Source organism: Mastacembelus armatus, chromosome 1 (genome assembly GCF_900324485.2).
Source record: "Mastacembelus armatus chromosome 1, fMasArm1.2, whole genome shotgun sequence".
NCBI classification, from domain to species: domain Eukaryota; kingdom Metazoa; phylum Chordata; class Actinopteri; order Synbranchiformes; family Mastacembelidae; genus Mastacembelus; species Mastacembelus armatus.
This window is the reverse complement of record NC_046633.1, coordinates 3,490,413-3,513,070: the sequence shown is the minus strand read 5'-3', so window position 1 is coordinate 3,513,070 and position 22,658 is coordinate 3,490,413. Positions and strand designations below refer to the sequence as shown.

General features: G+C 40.4%; 1 pseudogene; it reads left to right on the top strand.

Moving 5' to 3' along the window:
• Window positions 1-10,118: 10,118 nt before the first annotated feature.
• Window positions 10,119-22,473, top strand: LOC113127831 (axin-1-like; annotated as a pseudogene).
• Window positions 22,474-22,658: the final 185 nt, after the last annotated feature.

The following is a 22,658-nucleotide window of genomic DNA, read 5'->3' as shown; positions in this document are numbered from 1 at the left end:
TAAAATGTTTATTAGCCAGGAGCAGCATAATCAAAATCAAGAGAATATTTACAACAGCAAGTAGGAATGTTGTCTACATGAGAAAATAGCCTCTGATGTTTTAATTGCCCCCAAGGCCATTTCTAATTAAACCTCCATGGGCAGCAAAGCCCACTGTTTTTCAGCCAAAGAGGCATACAGGCACATACACACTGTTCTTCCACCAGGATTGTATGCTCAATCATGTTTAAATGTCACAGAACTGTGAAACAATTGCATCCACAGGCGCATGTGCAAACAGTCCCTGGGGTTAGGATTAGCATCCATTGGTGTGGCTCCATATCTGACCTTTATGAGTGGCTAAGTAGTGCTCTCCAGGGTCTCATTTGTCTCACTTTACCCGTACAATGGCCATAACCCTCTCACAACTGTAGCCTTCTCTCTCAGTGCAGAATGAACGTGCTGAGGTTCAAATTACTTTTTCATACAGTACTTGTGGTTAATGTAACCATGAAAGTTTGTTTTCAAAACATAAAGATCATGAACAAAGTCAAAGTTTGAATAAAAACATTATTCATTATTATTTATTAAAAATGTATTACTCAGAAATTTAACTAAGCCCTAATAGAAATTAGTGTGGTTTTATAAATTGTCATTGGCTCCTGTCATCACATTTTAATTGAGAAATGGTGATTGTTGGCTTATATTGACATGAAAGTGGCAATTTTAATTTATTGTCTCAGGTAATAAAATGATTTCATGAAGATAGAACAGATGGATGCATTAAATATAGAAGTAAAGTCTACAACAAAATGATTCATGCCCTTATAACAAGACGCATAATATACAAAACCTTGGAGTAAGTTTGCACATGCTTGTGAATGTGTATACTAGTGTGGCAGTGAGACGGATGTGTAGAAGAATCTAATAGAACAGTTCACAGTTTAGATGAGGTGGCCTACTCTTATTTGCTTTTATCGTCCTCACTTCTTCTTTTACTGTCATCGTTTTTAGTTCCATTTTAGAAACTGCCATAATCATAAATTCCAAAATTAACATTTTTAATTATGTAATATGCCTACAGGAATTTGACATGTGTTTCTTCAAATCAGCCTTTAAGCATTTATTTAAGACTCTATATTTAGACATTAATTAAAGGATTGTAGCAGGCTACTGTTGAGAACAACAACTCCACGGTTATTACGGCCCTCTGTATTGTCCTCCCTGCTCCCTATAATTCTGCCTTGCAGCTACATCTATTTCATTTCCTTTAGTTGTTTCAGAACAAAATGAAGCCAATCAACTACAATGAATTTATACAGAAAATAAAAACTGACATGTCACAGTAGGAAAAATTTCAGTGCCATTTGTCATATGTGTGGTTGATCAGACCTCTTAAACCTGGCATTTGTGTGTCTGATATTGTAACTGATTTACATTTGTCTCTATGTTAAATCAGTCATAAGCATTGCAAATTTAGGTAATATGGATTAAAAAGTCTCATACCCCATCATACATACCCCAAACACAGTAGACCAACAGTGACTGAGGGAGGTATTTGCCCAATAACAAATTATTTCTTATAAAATGACCACTGAGTTGAAGCTCTACATCTGACAGATACAACAAAAAGTCATTATAAGCTCAGTAAAGCCGTTTTTACAACACAGCTTTTGTCTTTTCTGTTGTTTTGTCCAGATGCTTTTCCACTTGTCACACATGCATAGGCAGTAGATGCACACACACCAATGATTCACTTATTTATTTATATCTATTGTTACAATGATGTGAATATGTTTTGGAGGACATCTGTTTCTCTGAGAGATTGTAAATGTGGTATATGTTTGTGGCAGCCAGCTATGTGAATAGGGTTCAGTAATGAGAAACGCTTATCAACCCTCTACAGCCTGTCAGCTCGCTGCTATTAGCTGTTACTCCAGAAATCCTACAGGTAGGCCAAGAGTGTTCGAAATGATTCCAAACGTCCCTATTTGTCCGTGCAGAAAGGGAGCAATCAGCAGATGGATTTAGTTGATTAGGATTATGGGAAGTAATTTGCAGAGCAAATAAGGGCACATTTTTAAGGGGTCTATTAACATGGCAAAACAATTTTTTTTTTTTAAATACCTGGGATGAAGTTGCTGTTTTGAATGGTAATGATTGTTTATTTGAGTGGAATGCAAGTTAGAGAAAGAAGGCTTCCTCTCTCCAAAATAAAGAAAACATTAGTGAGCTACAAATTTAGGGACAGTTATTCCCTTCTGTATGCTCATTCTCATCAGTGGTATAATCCTTGCCGGGGGTGCTTTCCATATCACTGGATGGCTGTTGCTGCCAAGAGACACATTTTAGTACAATACCAACAAGAACCTTGACAATTAGCTAGACAGGAGAAGGGACTTGGGGGCAGAGAGGTAGGAGGGCAGAGTGTAACATAAAGATGTGAATAGAAACCTGGGAAAAATAGAAGAACAGGCGGCTGAGAGGAGGTGGAACTGGGACATCAGCTGTGTGAGCTTTTTTTTTTTTTTTTTAACTTCTGCTTGCAATAATTAGCGCCTAAGAGAAACTGGATCAAGCCCTTAGTCAACTAAGACTTAATCTTAACCAAACAGAATAAACAAAATAAGCTCAGTATTTAAATAAATGGTACCTAGACTGAGTTAATATAATTATTTAGAAATGACATTTCCAAAGGCAGCATAGTCATTACAAACCCATATTATCAGGTAGGCAGTTTTAATAGCACACCTTCAGTCATGTCATCTGCTTTCATGGAAACTGCATCAGAAACTGGAATGTTTTCAAAACCTCATGTAGACACATGTAGAAGATTTTATACCTTAATTACACAGAATAACGCTCAGCTGCAGCATCTTTAGTCTGTGCTGGGTTGAGGTTTTGATACTTTTCGTACTTAGTGGTGGCAAAATACAGAAGATCATATGATATTATTTGGTTATGAAGACTGTCACCTTTCAAGAGAGCAATAACAGAAAGTTAAAGAGAGGTCATGTGTTTGACTTTACTTATTTTAAGATACTTGCCTAGACCTAAATGTATCTTTGCTCAAGATAGGCCAGATTGACATTATCACTTAAAATGATTATGCCCTAGAAATTCTGAATTTCCATAATAAAGCTATAGACAAATTCACAGAGGGATCTACCTGCCTAAATTTTGGTAATTTTCATTTTTTTCCCACAAACACAGCCGATGTGATAGTTGCTACATTTTGTCACAATGAAGAACATTTTTTTTAAAAAGAGAGAAAGCATTTGGGCTTAAAGATAAGTAGACTATCACAGAGCGGAAACAGCAGCTGCCATTTCTATATTTCGTTGGAATTCATGTGAATTGTTGTTGAGTTTGGGGAAAATAATGAGCCTTAGAACTCATGAAAGAAGGAATTTTAAGATTTCTGTTTGTTGAATTTTATCTGCCTGCCTGAAAACTTTAAACCCCTTTTCCTCAGCATCGATGTCTATGCTCTATAGCTCTATAGCTCAGCTACAGGAATGCTGCTTGGTCATTGTTATTTAAATTAAATGTATGCCAAAGATATGCTAGAAGTGCTTTATTTTGTTTCATTAATGTGAGTCAAATGCTACTCAGTTTGTTCATTTTGTGTGTTTTTAAGAAGGACAAATCTCATTGGACTGGATAACAGCTGCTGCTGAGGACTGAGAGTTTGACAGGGAGACATGTATATGTGATTTTCAGGCAGATGACAGACAGAAGGCTCCTCAAGACGACATACAACTTTAACAGGATTGGAAATGGTACCAACCAGCTCTAAGACGTAAGAGAGAAAAAGAGGGGGATGAGAGTCAAAGTGGGAGGAAGGAGGGGTGGTGACTCAAGGAGGAGTCTTGGTAAATCAGTTCGAGAAGAAACTGACTGTCATTTAGCCACAAAGTTGACGAAGAGCACTTTTGTGTTTGCAGGAACAGCTTGGAGAGATGGATAAGGAGGATGAAACAAATGGGATAAAAAAGGAGCAAGTGTTGGGATGAATGAAGCCGTTCAACACATCATCAAACGCAGCACGCACAGCAGGGGGCCTTGGGATACACCCGTCTGAGAAATGGGTGGTGTGGGTGTGTGCTCTGTGTGTATAGTTTAGTATTGGCCTAATAAACCATCCTTCTGCAGGGAGACGAGAAGAGTGGATTTGTGTAGCGGGGGGGTTACAGGACTCTTTCTGCTCCATATTTACACCCCTTTCAAACGCACAGACCAACAGATACACAGTCCAGCCCAGAGGTTCTTTGATGCTTGTCGATACCGCTGCGTGATGATGTCATACGGCAGAGAGCAAGGGAGGGAGGCATGATCAAAGGAGAGAGGGAGGGATGAAGACGCAGGAGAGGATATCCAAGACAACAACGGGACAAAGATGGCGACTGCTCCTGCAATGGGACGTCCACTGACGTCCAGACCTCCGCATCACCAGAAGGAACCCAGGCCATGGAGCAAGTGTGTTGACTGCCCTTATTCTAACAGGATGACCACCAGCATGTCATACTGGAACCATCAAGCCAACATCAGCCACCACTACCGCCAGGCTAGCACGGTAAGCTTTCCGCCTACCTTAGCCTTTCGTCCGCTGCCATCAACGCCTCGATGTCTGGTTACCATCACTCCATCCCAAGTATTTATCATGAGTTGCCATTCTTTCTAATAACACATTTTCTACCCATTTTTTTCCCTCTGCCCTTTCATCATGGTCTTTTGGCTGTTAATATAGGCCTCTCTTTGCCATCAAAGGCAGCACATCAATTGCCTTGACTCCCAAGTGTATGTGTGAGGGTGAAAGAGAGAAAGGGAGAGAGGAGAAAAAAGAACACCATGTATCAAAGATCAAGGCACGCTTTCATGCCTGATTTTGGTCTTGGTTGGGTTTTGCTTTCCATCATCTTTCCATCTCCCTTTTCTCCCTGTCTCAGGGCGGCAGACGCTCTCCCGAACCCATCGACGTTTTCTCCCTAACCTCAATAGTCCAAATTCTTCATTCGCTGAAAAATGAAATCAGATACTTTTGTGGAAAAATGGAAGCAAAGATTTTTTTTTTTCTAGCTTTCTTTGAGAATATTCTGTAGCTTGCAGGCTACAGGGCCAGAGCTCTGCCCCAATGATGACAATACGTGAAACAATATTTGAATAAGCAGCAGGAGGGCAGCCAGCTAATCCACTGTGGCTAATCCAGTATTGGTGCAGGCCATATTGGTAGCTGTAGTATTCAACCTCATCACAATACACATCAGCAGGACGCCATGGCAGATACACTGACACTCTTACTACAGGCATGGCTGGGAAAGGCCAGCAGATGGATGGATAGGTGGATGAACGGATGGGTGGATGGATGATAGAGAGATGGATGGATGGGTAATTGCATAGATGGATGCAAAACCTTCATACTGATGGTTGTTTATTTCAGAAATTGTTTCATCATATTGTGTAACTTCATTAGAGAACTTTATAAAAGGAAAGTGTTATGATTAAGACAAAATTAGAGGTGATAGACTAACATTTAATCAGGACACTGTTTGTGTTGATTTATAGTCACTAGGAACACAAACTGACCTAAAATGGCAATATGAATCCAGTCACTATAAATATTGATCATAAATAAAAAGGTTCACTGTATATGAGCCTCCATATCCTTTGTTTTGGAAGTTTCACCGCAGCCAAACAAAGTACTTGTCTCCAATTAATTTTCTTAAAGTGCAGAGGTCTGTTTCTCTTTCAAGAGGTTTAAATGAAGATTTCACTCTCTGTGAGCATCTAAATGGGTCTTTGTGCTGGGAGGCCCCCAAGAGATAAGCCGGTTTTTGACAGGCCTCCGTACAGACGCCCAAATCTGCTGTGGCAGCTGGAACAAAGGAACCTCTGAGCTGGACCAGCGCACTGAAAAAAGCTTCATCTCACTAGTCGAAGGGAGTTGCCTCAATTTAAGAATTAATAATCCACTTTTTTTCTTCATGGGAAATTTGTTGTTTTCATCACGTACTTGGCAGTAGTTAAAGAATAATGCGCAGACATTTTGTCTTCTTACTAAGGCTGTGCAAAAAGCTAAATACCGAGCTATGGTCATTAGTTGAGAATGGAAGTAGCCTCAAAGATCATTCATGTGTCAATGACATTGTAATTAACCAACATCAGTTGCACTGTAGCTGCCTAACCTGCATGTTTTCTGCAGGTTACTTACCGATTAACTAAAGTATGCAGTCATCTACAAAGTGACTCAGGGCACTGTGGATGTTTGTGAAAGAAAGTTTAATAGTACAAATAGCACACAGTTAGTCCAGCTGATTAAATACTTAAATAATCCACAGATTTCATCAGATTGGTGATTGATTCATCAGATGCCAGCATCACTGTGAGCATGTTGATGTTATCATTTAGCTCAAAGTGTCACTGTGTCTAAAGACTGCCACCACAAGGCTTTTTAAACTTCAGCTCAAAGGCAGCAAATTCTACTTTCAACTTTAAACTATATCTAAGAATTCAGAGGATTTTTTATGTCTTTGTCTTCATAACTGAAAAACATAAAACAAAATAGTTTAAATCTGAACATATATCAGTTCTGGGGTTCAGCACATACTGGAGGATTTTAGTGGAGTTAAGAAAGATGGCATGGATACCAGTTTTATTATTTTACCATGTGATTTTGTATACATTTTATATTGTGATAAATCATATAGTGATTAATTAGAAAAAACATTCTTCAATATTGTCACTGATTTTAACATATTCAGCATAATATATAATTCATACTAGATGGATGGATGGATGGATGATAGATAGATAGATAGATAGATAGATAGATAGATAGATAGATAGATAGATAGATAGATAGATAGATAGATAGATAGATAGATAGATAGATAGATAGATAGATAGATAGATAGATAGATAGATAGATAGATAGATAGATAGATAGAGGGAACATGGTGAGAAAGAAACAGGGAGTGTGAGGGCCAGGTGTATTTGTGCACCCCCGTGTGATGACCTTTCTTCAGCTAAGAGCTCAGACCTCTGCAATACTCACCCACACAGACAGACAGACACACACATATATCGGGATTCATTACAGATTCATAAGTACCAACATGCCCCCAACCCCTCCTCACCAAGACATCATAAAGGTCAAGTTCATCTTCCTCAGTATTCTCCCTTTGTCTCCCTTCCCTCTCTCCTCATTGTCTCTGGGGGCTCTGCAGCAACTGTAACAACACCAGCCTGTTGCAGCAGAACTTGCCTATGCATGTGTGTTGACTGTTGAGGATATAAGTCTGAGTGATATGAATACATTTTCATAATAGTGAATGTTTAGCTTGGCTGTGCAAACTGCCAATCAAACACTGTTTTCATTTTATCATCCACTGCTGCAAACAGCCGTGCTGCCTGTCATCATTACTGCCATTACTGGTCCTTACTGAACAATATCACCCTGGTTATCTGCTTAGAGACATTTAAATGACCTAAAGGTGTAGGCTCAAACAAGGCGAAATGTTAGGGTGAAAGTGTATGTGTTTGTTTTTATTTTTGTTATTATTATTTCTAGGTTCAGCTTGTCGTGGAGAAACGGTCCATCCAGATGTGGACAGGGAAGAGGACAGGTGTCTGGCCCTCACCTGAGCCACTTGACCCTGAGCTCAGAGGAGACATGGTAAACAACTGTAACCTTTGTTTCAGGAATTTTTTAAGCAAAAATTTGACGACCTTTAGGTTTATTTTGATATTGTCCTGCTCTGATTATGTTACCTAAAGAAAAAATCTCATCCATTGACTTTGACATGTTGATTTAATTGCACCATATTCATGTTTTCTAATTTACAGTGAAATCAAAACTAGTTTGGGTATAACATTCAGAAGTAATAGATCCAATTATCAGTTCGCTGTTTGTGTACAAACTCCATAATGATGTTATCCATTCAGATCTGCTGATCTGTTTTTTTTTTAATTATTTAGCAAAAATGACAGATATTTGATGGTTCCATTTTTTTCCAATCTTGATGTTGTAGCAAACTGAATATCTTTGTTTATTCATTATTTTCTGATGCTTTACAGACCAAACAGCAAATTATTGAAAAAACAAAACTATAATACAGAATCTATAAAAAATGAGTTAACTCTACTGTATGTCAGATTGGATTTTATCTTTGACTTGTACTGAAATGTGATTTTTAGACATTAATCACATAAAATATAAAGTGTCAGTACATCTGTTTGTCATGTTATACATGTGGAATAGCATGTGGTGAATTCTCATTCAGGCATGTGTGGTTTTCAATTACTTTAACATGTTTTCAAGCATCATTTCTTTTGTTTGGGTGTTTAATCTGTTGGCAATGCAAAGGGGAAATTAACAGTCTAATCTCTCTCCCTCCCTCCATCTTTCTTTCCCTCTCTGTATCTCTCTCCTCCTATCTCTCTCTGAACCACACACACATTTGCACACAAACCAGTCGCAGCTCGGTGCTCCTGACTGACTGACAGCCTGACGGAGGGGAGTGACAAGCAGGATGCTCAGGTGGCGGCAGCGGTGTGCTCTCTCTGTCCTGTCAGACACTCTGCTGGTGGAGAGGGGCTCCGTTAACTGAACACCTGTTTAGAGGTAGGAAATCCGATGTGAGACAGCTCTTTGTTTTGCTCTAGTGTTTCTCACAAGAACATGTGGGTTGCCTCAGATTTGCCTGGCATTCAGACCGGCTGATTGCCTGGAGCAAAGTAAGCTGCACCCGGTCATGATGTTTGTGATGCTGTTGTTGTATGTGACTATTCTTTTTATATATTTTTATACATCCTGCCTATATATTGTGACCATCTGTTGTACTAACAGCTTATCAAAGGTCATATAATACTCACTAATTAGGGTCTACTGAAGGGCTAGTATTGCAAGGCTTTGTATTGCAGTGCATTTTGTCTAATTGTGTAATAACCTGTTGTTGTCGACAGGGGAGCTGTTATGCGTATTTTCGCTACTCTGACATAGAACTGTAACTGATAGAACCGATATGAGCTGTATAATCTGTTTGAGATTAGGTTTTTAGAGCACCATCAGTGGTGTACTAAGTACAGTTTGCCAAGTATTGTTCTTAAATAGAAAATTTGAGGTACTTGAAGTGGCAGCTAAATTTACTAGTTAGCCTACGTTTCAGCTAAAGGGTTTACATAATACTAAAACATTTATAGACTGAACGACAAAAATGCATGTAGTTCAACGTAGCTCTGACATGACCAACTAAAGCATTAAAGCACTGCCTACACGTTAATGTATAATTAATACCAATCCAATAAGATAATATAGTGACTGCGGACAATGAGGCTACTCAAACAGTACATTTTGTTGACAATACGTCTGTAATTAAGTACAATTCTGACAGTTGATTGGAGTATTGTTACACTGTGGTACTGCTATACATCTAGTAAATGACCTATGTAGCTATGATTAGCTATGTAGTGCTTTTTTTAGTTGTGAGCACTGTACAACCATGATAAAGTGTTACTTAAACTCAGTCATTCCATTTGTACGTAATTTGCAATATTTGTGTTTCTGTCTCACTCCAAGAAGAAACATTTCACCCAACAGTTGAAATCAGCTAAAACATTAACCAAACCAAAGTAATGCTGACATGTATGCATCAGTAATAATCATTAACCAACATTAAAAGTGCTGAGCAGAAGACGACTTCTTCGCTTTATTTGAAAAAAAGTTTTAAAACATGAAAAAAAAAAACATTTATAACGCTATATCAAAGAAAAAAGTTTTTTCTTTGCTTGGTTATGATAAAAGTCAATAGTTAATCATTTTTCAATTAATAATTTAATCAACTAATCGTTTCATCTCGAAATAATGCCACAGTGACAAAGTAAAGGACCTTTTTTTTTTAATTCAAAGTACTTTTTGCTTGTAATGGATGTTTGCATTGTGCAGTGCAGGTTTGCTAAATTAATTTAGAGTCCAAACATTATTGATAAATTTAAATTTAAATTTACAGTCCAAACATTGCACCACTGGTGGGATGAGGGCTAACGCTGGTTTGTCGCTTCTATCGGCCGCAGCTCTATAAACGTGCTACACACCGCACGGCGTCGGCGCGCACGCACGTATTCTCTCGCTGTGTATTATTGCTCAGAAAGCAGCCACCATGGGGAGTTAAGGGCAAGGCGACGGGTTATTTCTGTGCATATTTAATATCGGAAAGCTATCCATATGGTGCGATTTGGAGCACACAGTTCGGGCCAGTATCCCCAATGCAGCGGATCACGGGGGACGGGCTTCCAGAGACGGTAGGACCGACACTTTTGTGGAAAACACGGGACGTTAACGCACCTAGCTAAGCTAGCCAGCTAGCAAGCTAGGCAAAAGTAGCTAGCTAACACAGCAGACTAGCTAACGCTGCAGGCACTAGAGTGGAAAACGTGCCTTCGCTTTCTTGTTTAGTTTGATCCCAGATCAGCCACTTTGTTGAAGCTGACCAGGAGCAAAGTTGGCGATTCTTTGGTACGAGTTTGCGTGGCACAAATACATTCACAAAGTGTGCTTGTGTTGAAGTGTCTTTGCACGCAGGCCCGTCTTGTGTGGCTGTAGAGTTTGTTTCTGTACCCATCCCCCACCGTCTTTGCAGGCCAAGATGAATGAGATTCCCACTTCAAAGCACTGGCACTGCTGGTGGCATTGCTACGAGCCTAGCTAGCTGCTGTAGCTTGTTAACGTTTGCGGGTTATTTATTCCTGATGTGCAGCTACACGAGCTGTGCGCTTTGTTTTGACAGCTGTTAGCGCTAGCTTTTAAAAAGCAGCTGATTAATTGGTGACACAAACTTCAGAGTGAATATTTACCTGCACAGAGTTTGTCCTGATTGGGGTTTCACTTGGTAATTTACAGTAAAGATAGTTATTTCTATTTATTCATTCTTCTATTACTTGTAGTTTTCTTGATCAAATTATCCTCATTTCATTTTGTTGCTGGGTGATATGTGTAGACTGTGATGGACTGGTGACCTGTCCAGGGTGTACCCCTGCTTTTCACCCAAAGAGAGCTGGGATGGGCTCCAGCAGATCCCTGTGACCCTGGTTAGGAATAAGCGGGTATAGATGATGGATGGATGGATGGATGGATGGATGACATGTGTAGAGTAGATAGATAGATAGATACTTTATTCATCCCCCTTGGGGGAAATTCAGATTGTCCTGCAGCTCTTACATCAACTTTAACATAGAGATGAGTGTGAGTGGTCTGACCCAGTGAACAGGGTGAGGGATGAGTCATGTTTATCATCTCGTTAAAACGCGTTTCCTTTGTCTCTGCTCTCTCTAACCACTTTTCTTGTTTCCATTGCAGGGTGAATTGTTTGCCAGCAAAGTCGTTGCTAGAGGGGAAGATCTGACCTCTGCCTTGTGCAATCAGAGACATGAGTGTTGTCAGAGAATTACATGGGATGGGGTTCAGGGGAGGTGGCGGTGGTGGGGTTGTGGCATCCCTGAGCGGCCCTACCCACTTTACAGAGGACGCTCCACGGCCCCCAGTTCCCGGTGAGGAGGGATCTGATGTGGACCCCCCAGTCCAATCAGCCAACACCCGCCAAAACACCCTTTCCCAAAACCTCTGCTATCCCCCATCATCCTCATCATCTAAAATGGGGGATCCAACAAGTTACACACCCTCCTCGTCATCTGCAACCCCACGTCGCCCTGATCTGGACTTGGGATATGAACCTGAAGGCTCGGCATCGCCAACTCCACCTTACCTGAAGTGGGCTGAGTCACTTCACTCTCTCCTAGATGACCAGGAAGGCATCCAGCTATTCAGAAACTTCCTGTGCCAGGAAGGGTGTGCAGACCTTCTTGACTTCTGGTTTGCCTGTTCGGGGTTCAGGAAGACCAGCCAGGAGAAGAGGGCAAAACTGGCCAAGGCCATCTACAGGAAGTACATTGTAGATGGAAGTGGAATCGTCTCCAGGCAAATCAAAGCTGCCACCAAGAGCTTCATCAGAGACTGTGTAGGAAGGCCACATCCAGATCCTGCCATGTTTGAACAGGTATTTAAATTGATGCAGCATGTATTGTTTGTAAAGGTTCTAATAGACGCAGTGCACGTTGCACTACGCAGGTCAGTCGAAGATGATTTCCCACAAGTTGTATCTTGTCCAGTGATTAAAATTTTTAGACTGTTGCAGAGGGAGCCTTTCTGTGCAGCCACTGAAACTAAATTGCACGTGTTTGCATAATAATGTATGCTACCCAAAAATACCACTGTTGGCTTTGATGTCAGCACTGTCTGCAGACTAGTGCTGAGAACTTTGATTTTTTACTTAGAGCTTTAATCACTTCTCCCCAGTACACAGCTGGGTGCCAGGTGTCGTCGGGCTGTGCCATGAAAAGCTGTAGTTCAGTTATATGTCAGTGTTTACTTCTCAGTTTGAGGAACTTTACAGCTGCTTCCTTCTCAGTGTTGCTGACCTTTTAACAGGCCAGAATTTGTAGAAGGTATATAAGAGTTGCACTCTTGTGGCTTGTCATAGACCTGTCAGCACCATTCATTGTTGCTCCATTGAAAATGCTTTTTAGGGGAGAGGACTATGGTCTACGAACTAAAACTGCAGTCCTGCAGTCAGTGGATCACTATGTTGTCTGTGCACCTCAAAAGATTCCTAGGTTCCCAAACAGGTTCTTGTTTTCTTATAAGGCTGTTATGGCCTCATAGTGAAATTGAAATAGTATTTTAATGTATGTGATAATTATAGGAAATGACTGTCACTGCTAATGCACAGATTGAAATGCTTTCTTGTGTTCTGCTTTAGTGTGTAAACCACAACGAAACACCAAATCAAGTTAAGTTTTAGTTTCGGGTTTTTCTCTAACTCGCCCACTTCTACCCTTTTTCACTCTTGATCCTTTTGATTCTTTGACTTCATTTCTCTTTTGAATTGCATTAAGTATCTATTTAGACCATAGACGGATCAGGCTGCTGTCACAGGTTATGGTAGCCGCACATCACAACTTTAGTAGATGAAGTTTCCATCCCTATTGAAACACTGATTGTCCAAAGATAAGTACTAGGCAGATCAAACCAAGAAAGGTTGTGAAACCACATCTAGTGATGCACTTTGATTCTTTCAGACAGAAATACCACTGTCAGTTTAACATACTTCTGTGTCAATCTGGATTCAGTATCAGATTACCTGGGCAGTCAGTTATATACGTGCAGGTGTTATTGTGTTGCTTTGGAATGGGTATCAGTTTATCAAACCCAGAAGTGATTGTAGTGCACTGTGTTTACACTTCTGTGTGAAAACCAAGCAGTGTTTGAGTTGTGTTCAGACTAAGTCAATAACAAAGTTAAGGGTAAAAAGTTGGGCCGCAGTCTTTACAGCCATTAGTCTTTGATGCAGCACTAAGTGATAAGAAATTATGAACAGGCAGAATTTAGTTTTTCAGCGAACTCTAGATCCAGATTTGTGAACTGTGTGTGTCTTCCAGGCTCAGACAGAGATTCAGGCCATGATGGAGGAGAACACCTACCCATTGTTCCTTAAGTCAGATCTTTACCTGGAGTACACACGGACAGGAGGAGAGAGCCCCAAGCCTAACCCTAGTGATCAGAGCCCTTCTTCGGGGCCAGCCAAGCCTGTGCCTGGGTACTTGCCTACACTCGCCGAGGATGAGGAGTGGAGGTGAGACGGCACACCAGCAGTGTCATACAATACGTAGGCTCTGTGTCTGTCCTCTGGAACGATTAAACAGTACATTCCAGAGACTTTTCTGCCTTGTTCAACATAGCACTCGCAAAACTTGAAACAATTAAATAAAAGCATCCGATGATCTTAGGTGTGGAGGAGGAGGAGTGAGGGAGGTGGATGAAGAGAAAGAAGAGGAGTGTGCAGACACACCAGCTGGTAGGCTGACTCACAGCCTGCTGATGCAGACAGCACCACAGAGAGCCTCGTCCAGCAGGAGGAGGCAGGACAGCAGGGAGTACAGGTGTGTGTGTGAGACAGTGAGGGGGTTTCTTGCATTAGTAAAGAAAACCATTCTGTCTAAGTTTATATTGTTTTCCATCACAATGTATAACATTGAAATATTTAAATGATTTCCATGGTCATTTTGAAAATGTTTGTATTGATATCTGTATTCTTCCATTCATTTTTAATGCCACCATTCCTATTGTATATAAGTACAATTTGAACAGTCCTGTGCTCCATTTGTAAATCTAGTAATATCTATTGCATCTTCTTATTTGATTTGGTTTTTTCCTGCAAATCATGTCAGAACAAAAACATGAGTAAATTTAATCGAAGGGGAAAGTCCTGATTCTTTATATAAATGCTTTTTATGTGGTTGTCTTGTTTTCCTGAATTGTCCTGTAAAAATGTGCAAAGCTGGTGTAAATATTGAATGAATATTAAAGAAACATAATTATATTTTAAGTACTAACAAAAACTAGCAAGAAACTGAATGTGCTGAGGTAGAAGCAACCAAGCATGGAAGGACTGAGACATGTCCTAGTGATAGAAATTGTGACGGTATGATTAAGGTTTATGCTTACCTGCATGATTGTGTTCTAGTATTAGCAATTTAATGTGAGCTCATTATAATCCCTCTACTCATCCTTAGACCATGGAGGGAGCCAGTAAACCCATATTACGCAAACATGGGTTATGCTCGAGCTCCAGCAACCAGTGCTAATGACAGTGAGCAGCAGAGCATGTCGAGTGATGCCGACACACTGTCACTCACCGACAGCAGTGTGTAAGTACACACACACACGCTTGAATTGCAGCATTTAGTCAAATCTTAATTTGCTCCTTGATTAATTCAGTTGTTCTTTATCTGTCTGTGTGCACAGAGATGGTATTCCTCCATACAGATATCGAAAGCAGCATCGTAAAGAGATGCATGAAAGTGCCAAAGCCAATGGACGTGTGCCCCTACCTCATATACCTGTGAGTTATACAGAGACTATTGGTTCAGCCTAGTGCCACAGCTTAATTCGTGTAACACAAACTCTGGTGACCTCGTTAAAATATAAGTGGAAATTTGTTGTCACCATATTGTTGTAGCTATATTTCCATATAAAAAATAATAACAAAAAAAGGAGGTTGAGGTACCTTGTTATCATACTGAGATAAACAATTGAGGTTTTTTTTTTTTTTAAACCTAATTATTACATCTGTTTTCTGTCTCAGATATGGAAAAATGTCTTTTCTCTTGACACTGCTGCTTTTGAACCTTTCCCTGTCTGAAATATGTTAGTTACCCATTAATTTATAAATGCCGCATTTAAATTTAAGCAGCTGCTTGGTGCAGGAATTCACAGCATGTAATCTCCATGCTTGTTTCTATATTCAGCGCACGTACCGTATGCCAAAGGACATCCACGTAGAGCCTGAGAGGTTTGCAGCAGAGCTCATCAGCAGGCTGGAGACGGTTCTCAGAGAGAGAGAGGCTCAGGAAAGACTCGAAGAGAGGCTGAAGAGAGTACGGCTGGTAAGTGTGTGACTGCTACTCGTGATGGGATTTTAACAGTGCGAGGCAAGGTATGCCTCAGTGCACTCATTAACTTTAGATTAAATTAATTCAACTTAATTCTTTTTAGGCAGTGAAAGTGAGAGATGAGGTAAACACAAACCCAAAAGATCTTCAGTCCATTTTTGTCAAGAATCTGATGTTATTTCTTATCTAGATACACTCTGAAATTCCAGATCATACAGTGTAACCTTACAAAAAGGGGTGCAGACACATTTGCATGCATTCAATGCCTCCATAATCAGTTGTTGGCCATTTTATCAATTAGTAGTTTTTTTTTAAACTGTTAACATGACCTGGTCCTCACATTTCTGGTCCTCATATGGGTTCCTCTGGGTTCCTCTGAGTTCTCCAGTTTCTTTTGACAGTCCAAAGACATGCAGACCAGGTTAACTGGTGACTCTAAATTATCTGTAGGTGTGAATGTTTAGACTGTTGCAGAGGCAACCTTTCTGTATCAGCCCTGTGATTGACTGACAGTTTTTCCAGAGTGCACCCTCCTCCTACCTGGTGTCAGCTGGAATTGGCGCCAGCCCTGCCATGACTCTCAAGCATGACTCTTAAGTGTGTATAGCTGATGGATGGATCAAATAAACATAAAGTTAGGAAGTATAAATGAAATAAAACATATAAATATGTGGTGCTTCTAGTCCCAAAATAATATTACGGGAAAAAAAAAAGATTAAAAGAAATTACTTAAATGACTCTTTGCTAAAATATTTGTCTCCTATTGCAAACAGGAAGAAGAGGGGGACGACGCTGACATCTCCATGACAACCTCCATGTCTTCTCATAGCATACCACTCCCCCTTCCCTCATCATTTCCACCTGTGTACGGCGCCCGTTATTCAGAGACCACTGCTAACACAGCAACAGTCGCCACTTATGGTGGCCTGGTTGCCATGGAGGATTCCCATGATGATGATCCAGAATCTATTTTGGATGAACATGTATCACGTGTGATGAAAACGCCAGGCTGCCAATCGCCAGGGGCAACCAATAGCATGTTAGGGGGAGGGGGCCGGCATACTCCTCCGAAATCGTCACGCTCACCTGACGGGGGAATCGGACCACCTCACTACCCCCCACACCGAGGGGGAGGTCACAGTCTGCCTGCTGCTGGGGTCAAAGGTAGGAACTGTGGTCTTTTGTGGTCTTGTGGCTTGTTTTGTTGGTCTTGTCAGTGAGAAAGATTTATTTTTCTTCCAAACAACTATGTTTTTTTTTTTTTTAATACCTGTCCTTCCTGTGTAGTCACCCCAGCATCCACTTGTTTGTCCTGAAAACATAAACCTTTAAAACTGAGTCGCCACACTTTATATACGGGCTCAGTAATTTCCTAAAACAGATTGAGATTACAGTAAACCTGGTTCAAACAGGAGTAAATAGTCCACTGGGAACTATTTTCTCGGTGGATTATTACTCATGTTGTGCTTTGCAGTAGCAGCATGGTGTTTATGGAAATGACTGAAAATACAGTAAAGTGTCTTTTTATATTGTAATAAAGACACATGTAACTAAATGCAACATTATGGCTTGTTAATGGGGTGTTAGGTCACAGCTCCACAAAAGAAAAAGCTATTAGGCTTTGACTGTGGCTACCCAGGCAAGACTTATTAGTAGAATCTGCCTATTGTGTTAGTCTTTTAATGGGATTTTGATAGAAAATTGTAGACTATCACCTGCCTTGGACTTAAGAGAAAGACCATCACAACCCACAGCTCTGGCTCCATGAATTAATATTAACAGTATTTCATAGAGACCTGTAGCTGCAGAGATTGGCTCTTGGTTTGTGGAAACATGTAAAGTAACTTGTATCTAGTGTGTGTTACGGATGCCAGATAAAGCTGCAGCAACAGTGTGTTTCAGACCTAAGTGTATGAGGTATTGGAGAGCAGCTGGTTTGTAACTAATCTTGCTCTGATATCAGGTATGCATCACCACAAGCAGCTGTATCACCACAGAGGAAGAGAAGGGCAGGAAGAGGCAGGCTCTAGGTCTCAGCCCAACTTTCTGTGGAATGGAGACCCCGCCATGCAATACCCAGGGAGGAGTCGAAACTATGCTGATGGGGCTGGAGCCAGCACGCTTGAGGGCATGGGTTACAGGTAAGCTAGTTGTGGTTGTATGTCCTCATTATTAGTGCGTCTATGCTGAGCTGTAGGTTTTGTCTTTTACTCAGATGACTTCAAATAGTTTGTGTGTGTTACCTGTTCATTCTGCAGTAGTAAAGGCAGCACACTGTCGCGGCGAGGTAAGAAAAGTTCAGATACGTCAGGCAAAGGTGATGAGAGTGGGCGTGCCCTGGAGGCCCAGGTACCACTGGAGGATCTGGAGAGAAACCAGAAGATACTGCAGTGGATGATGGAAGGAGATCGCCAAAGGAAGAGCTCACATGGGTAAATTCTTTACTTGTGTTATTCAAGATTCATATAATTGAATATCTTTTTTTTTTTTTTTCATTTTCATTTAAATCAATGATTTTATTAATTACAGTTTAATAAAAGCTTCACTAGATCCAAACTCAACATATATGAAATATAATATGATATCAATTAAACCTAAAATAACCTGTTTAACCTTTTAGCATTTTAGTGACAGCAGGAACAAGTTGTAAACACAACATGACAACCCTTAAGTACGCTTGTTATGTCCACCAGATCTCACAAACAGAGCATTCACACTTACCACACCTGCACATGTACCTTTCAAAAAATGTTCATCTTCATGGTGATATTGAATATGATATTGAATATACTTTTGCATCACAAAGCAGCATTGAGGGACTTCAGTTTAATTCACCCACATTAAAAGATTTATCTAGATGCTTTGGTTCTTTGGCTGTTAGAGCTATGAAGCAGCATCAGACTTAATCAGGACACACTCCACTGATATTTCTCCTGGTTTCCTCCCTTTTGTTTTTCAGCGGCAGCACCAGTAGCTCCCGGAGGACGGCAACCAGCAGCGAGTCACCACGTCCAACTTCGGTGGAGCGACCTGGAGCCGTGCACCCATGGGTATCTGCCCAGCTGCGTAACAACCCTTCTTCGGTGTCTGCCACTATCCCAGGCTCATCGTCCACCCAGGTCCAACCCTCCCATCCTTTCATCCAGGACCCAGCTATGCCCCCCAACCCAGCTCCCAACCCCCTCACCCAGCTGGAGGAGGCTAGGAGGAGGCTGGAGGAGGAAAGGAGGAGGAACGCACTACAACAGGCCAAGCAGAGGTAGGTATCAAGTCTAAAATCATATACATCTGTCAGTGAGCTTTAAGTTGTACTTGACTGTTTGAGTGTGAGAGTTTTTACGTGGATGTTGTTGTCTTCAAGGCACAAGTCGGGTAAACGCCAAGTCTGTGAGAACATGACAGTTGCTTACTATTTCTGTGGAGAGCCAATCCCATACCGGACGTCAGTCAAAGGTCGTGTGGTGACTTTGGGCCAGTTCAAGGAGCTGCTTACCAAAAAGGGCCACTACAGGTGAGAACATCTATCTATACAGTATGTAACAATGTATAGTGTGTGTATGTGAGAGTAGTGAATCCAGAATCCACAACTTGGTACAGAGTGCTGTGTTAAGTATATATTTTTCATATACTATATTGTCATGGTACACTCCGACTCAGGTTTATTAATCCATTCTCTCTCATATGTAGTTGAGACATTGAGAGCTAATGACTCATGTTTGTCTTGTGTGTGTGTGTGTGTGTGTGTGTGTGTGTGTGTGTGTGTGTGTGTGTGTGTGTGTGTGTGTGTGTGTGTGTGTGTGTGTGTAGGTTCTACTTTAAGAAAGTGAGTGACGAGTTTGACTGTGGTGTCGTGTTCGAGGAAGTCCGTGACGATGACGCTATCTTACCTATCTTTGAGGAGAAGATCATCGGGAAGGTGGAGAAGGTTGACTGAAATTTGGGAACAGGAAGATGAAATAGAATTGCAAAAAGATCAGTTGAAAAGAGGAAATTGAAAGATTAATTTGGACTAGATGGAAATTCAGCAGTGAGAAAACGACTAGAAGAAGGTAGAAAGATGGACGGCGCAATGTGTGACGGATGGGAGATTGTGCTGCATGGTAGATGCTTGAGCATTAAGGAGGTGGTTATTTTTACGGATTATCTGGCGATTGGCGTCAGCGCCTGGATCAAACCCACATAAAGAGAAAAAGCTTGGCCAGATGAAGCAGGAGCGGAGTAAAGGGACATAAATAATTTCACCTGTCTTGTCTCCACTGTGGAAATTTGAGGAGGGCTGTTAAAATCCACTGTCTGATCAGTTTTCACGTCCACTGTTGGATGGAAAAGGGTGAGGGGACTGCTGGAATGAGAGAGAATATAGTAGTCTTCCACTTCTGCTCTGGAGGAGTCTGTCCTCCACAGACCATTACAATGCTGCTACATTACCACGGAAACTCTTCAATCGGTGCTCGGGACAGTAAAGAATGCAGATTTGTTCCACTTGGGAGTCTCGCTGCCTTTTGCTGTCTCTGTTCCTCATCAGCTGGTGACGGGGGAGAGGACAGAGGATTTCGGGGAGTGGAACTTCTAGCCTGCTTCTCCTCTCGTTGACTTCATAGCCTCAAAACAGAGAAACTATCTCACCCTTGATTCCTAGATGTCATTTAGTGATCTCTCACAACATGTTCAGACAACAGTTCTCTATGTAACTTGTTTACCAAAGCTACATATTTTTGATAAGACAAGTATCCTAGCTACTTGTTTTCATTTTATTTGAATTGTGTATGTACAAGGCAGGTACTATTACTTATTATTGCAGCCTATTTTCGTCATATCTCAACTTAATGTTGTATTATTGTGTATGTTTTGAAGCTAGTTCATTAGTCATTTCAGGGCAACCATTTTGTTTCTTTCCTTTATACCACATCACTGCACCTCAGTACTGTATTGCCCCCCCCCCCGTGAGCAGTTGTTGCAGCCAGTTGCATTGTGCAGTTCTGTTCTGTACGATGAGTTTTAAAAATAGGATTACTTTTTTTTTTTCACTCAGAAAATCTCCCGAAAAATAAGGAAGGCACACTAAAGGTGGGCCATGACATCTTGTCTTTAAACAGTTACACTGGCCCCTCGTGTATCTCGCAACTTTTCTGCTTTATCGTGAGCCTGTGTACGTAGCTCTACGCTCAGTCTAGGTGCCTGCCTGCCTGGCCAGTGCCATTACTTTTTAGAATGCTTATTCTGAAGCCTGCTGGTGAGAGCGAAAGCCTGTCGGTCGTGTATGCCTGAACTTAGCCAAAGAGCATGCTGTGCGTCCCATAATTCTACATATGTGTCTGTGCAGTCCCAAGTTTTTTGTTTTTTTTGTTTTGTTTTGTTTTTTTAAATCTTTTTTTAATCATGAGCAGAAAACAGTCTGTTCCAAACTTTAAACATTTTAACTTCAACTTTGAGTATAAGATCCACAGATTATGTTATTGACATTTTGAGAAATTTCTTATTGGTATTTTCTGAGAATTTGGTTTAAAAAAAATGTGTACCACTCTAATGTCGTTTGGCAGATATGAAGCTACAGCAGTTTAGCAAAAGACCGGAACTGGGGCAAATCAACTACCATGGCCTTTGTATGGATTATGCAAACTAAGGCAGCAAGTAGTGATTATTTTTACTAGAATATAATCTTCTGATTATTTTTCTTATTTGTTTGCTCTAAAAAATGTCATTCCATCAATTTCCTCAAGCCCAAGATGATGTATAAAAAAAATTCTTATTTATTTATTTTTTTCAAACAGCCCAAAACTGTAGCAAATTCTGACAGATTGTAAAAAGAGCACGACAGAGTGTTGGGCGTTATTGCTTGAAAAGTGATGCTAACTGATCCAGCTATAAAACTAGCTAGCTGTGTGTTGATCAGCGGAGGAGACAAGCTTGTAGATGTAGTGTTTTACCTTTGGGCAAAGCCAGGCTAGATGTTTGCCCTGCTTTCTAAACTCATGCTAAGATAAGCTGCTTGTAGCTTCATATTTAATACACAGACATGGAAGATGGAAAAAAAGAATCTTCTCTTCTGATCTCAAGTCAGCAAAAGATCTAGTTTCCAAAAATGTTGAATTCTTCCTTACTGCAGTAAGGCAGCAGAGCTGGATATCATATAGCACAGTGCACACTTCACTGATGAAACACCAGCTGTGTAAGCTGAATGTAATCTGACATTTCTTTAAAGGTTTACCCTCTATGTCATCTCTTCATGCCTGACTCTCCATTTACTCTTGATCTCCAGTCTTGGCCTGATTGTTTTGTTTTATTAATGCTGGTAGGTAATTGAATGTGTTCATTTTAACAGAAAGGTCCTACAGTAGGAATGTCAAATACAATTTGTCCTGGGTTTTTGCCCACTAAGGGAAACATAGGATAGTAAATATATTTGTTCTTACATGAACCCATTATGCCTTCAATATGAAATTTGAATTTTAGATATGTATTTGTTTATAAAACATCTAATTTTAATAATTGAGCATGTTCTTTATAAGGAATGTTTTCCTGATGAATTGAATTATCTATTTTGTTTTAATGTTTATGTGCAGAAAGCTATGGCCCTCTGATATGTATTGTTAGGATGCCCAGGGACAGTTGAATGACATTTGTTAAGAGTTGTTTCTTGTGATTATGATTTGATGGACAAAAACAAAAACAACTGAGTCTGTTGTGTTGTCGATTTGTGTGAAACACAGTGCCTTTATCATCTTTTGAAATATGTATATTGACCCAATCCATGCTTTTAATGTTTTTATTTTCAGTCGGTCTTGTTGCTTGTTCACTTCTGATACATCTTCTGCTGTAAATATGTACATTATCATTTCATACTTGTCTTCAGACCGGCACCACATGTCCATGGTGTTCTGGTTTTTCAGAGGTAAACGCCAAGATGTCACTGTGCTGGTTCCACTTGTACATTTCTTTTAAAAAGGTACTTCATAATAAAGATGTTGAATAAATCCATGCCTTCTCTTACTGTTCATGCATCGTCTGTGTTCACCTAATTTTTCTTACTCGCATACAAAACACTGCTCCTACCAATTAAGCTTCTCTTTATGTCATAAATACTATTCATTTTAAACCCCATTTTTCTCTGCAGGCAGTTTTTACCAGTCTGTGGTGTGTCAAAACATCTATGAAAGGTCCTATTTCTTTATTTG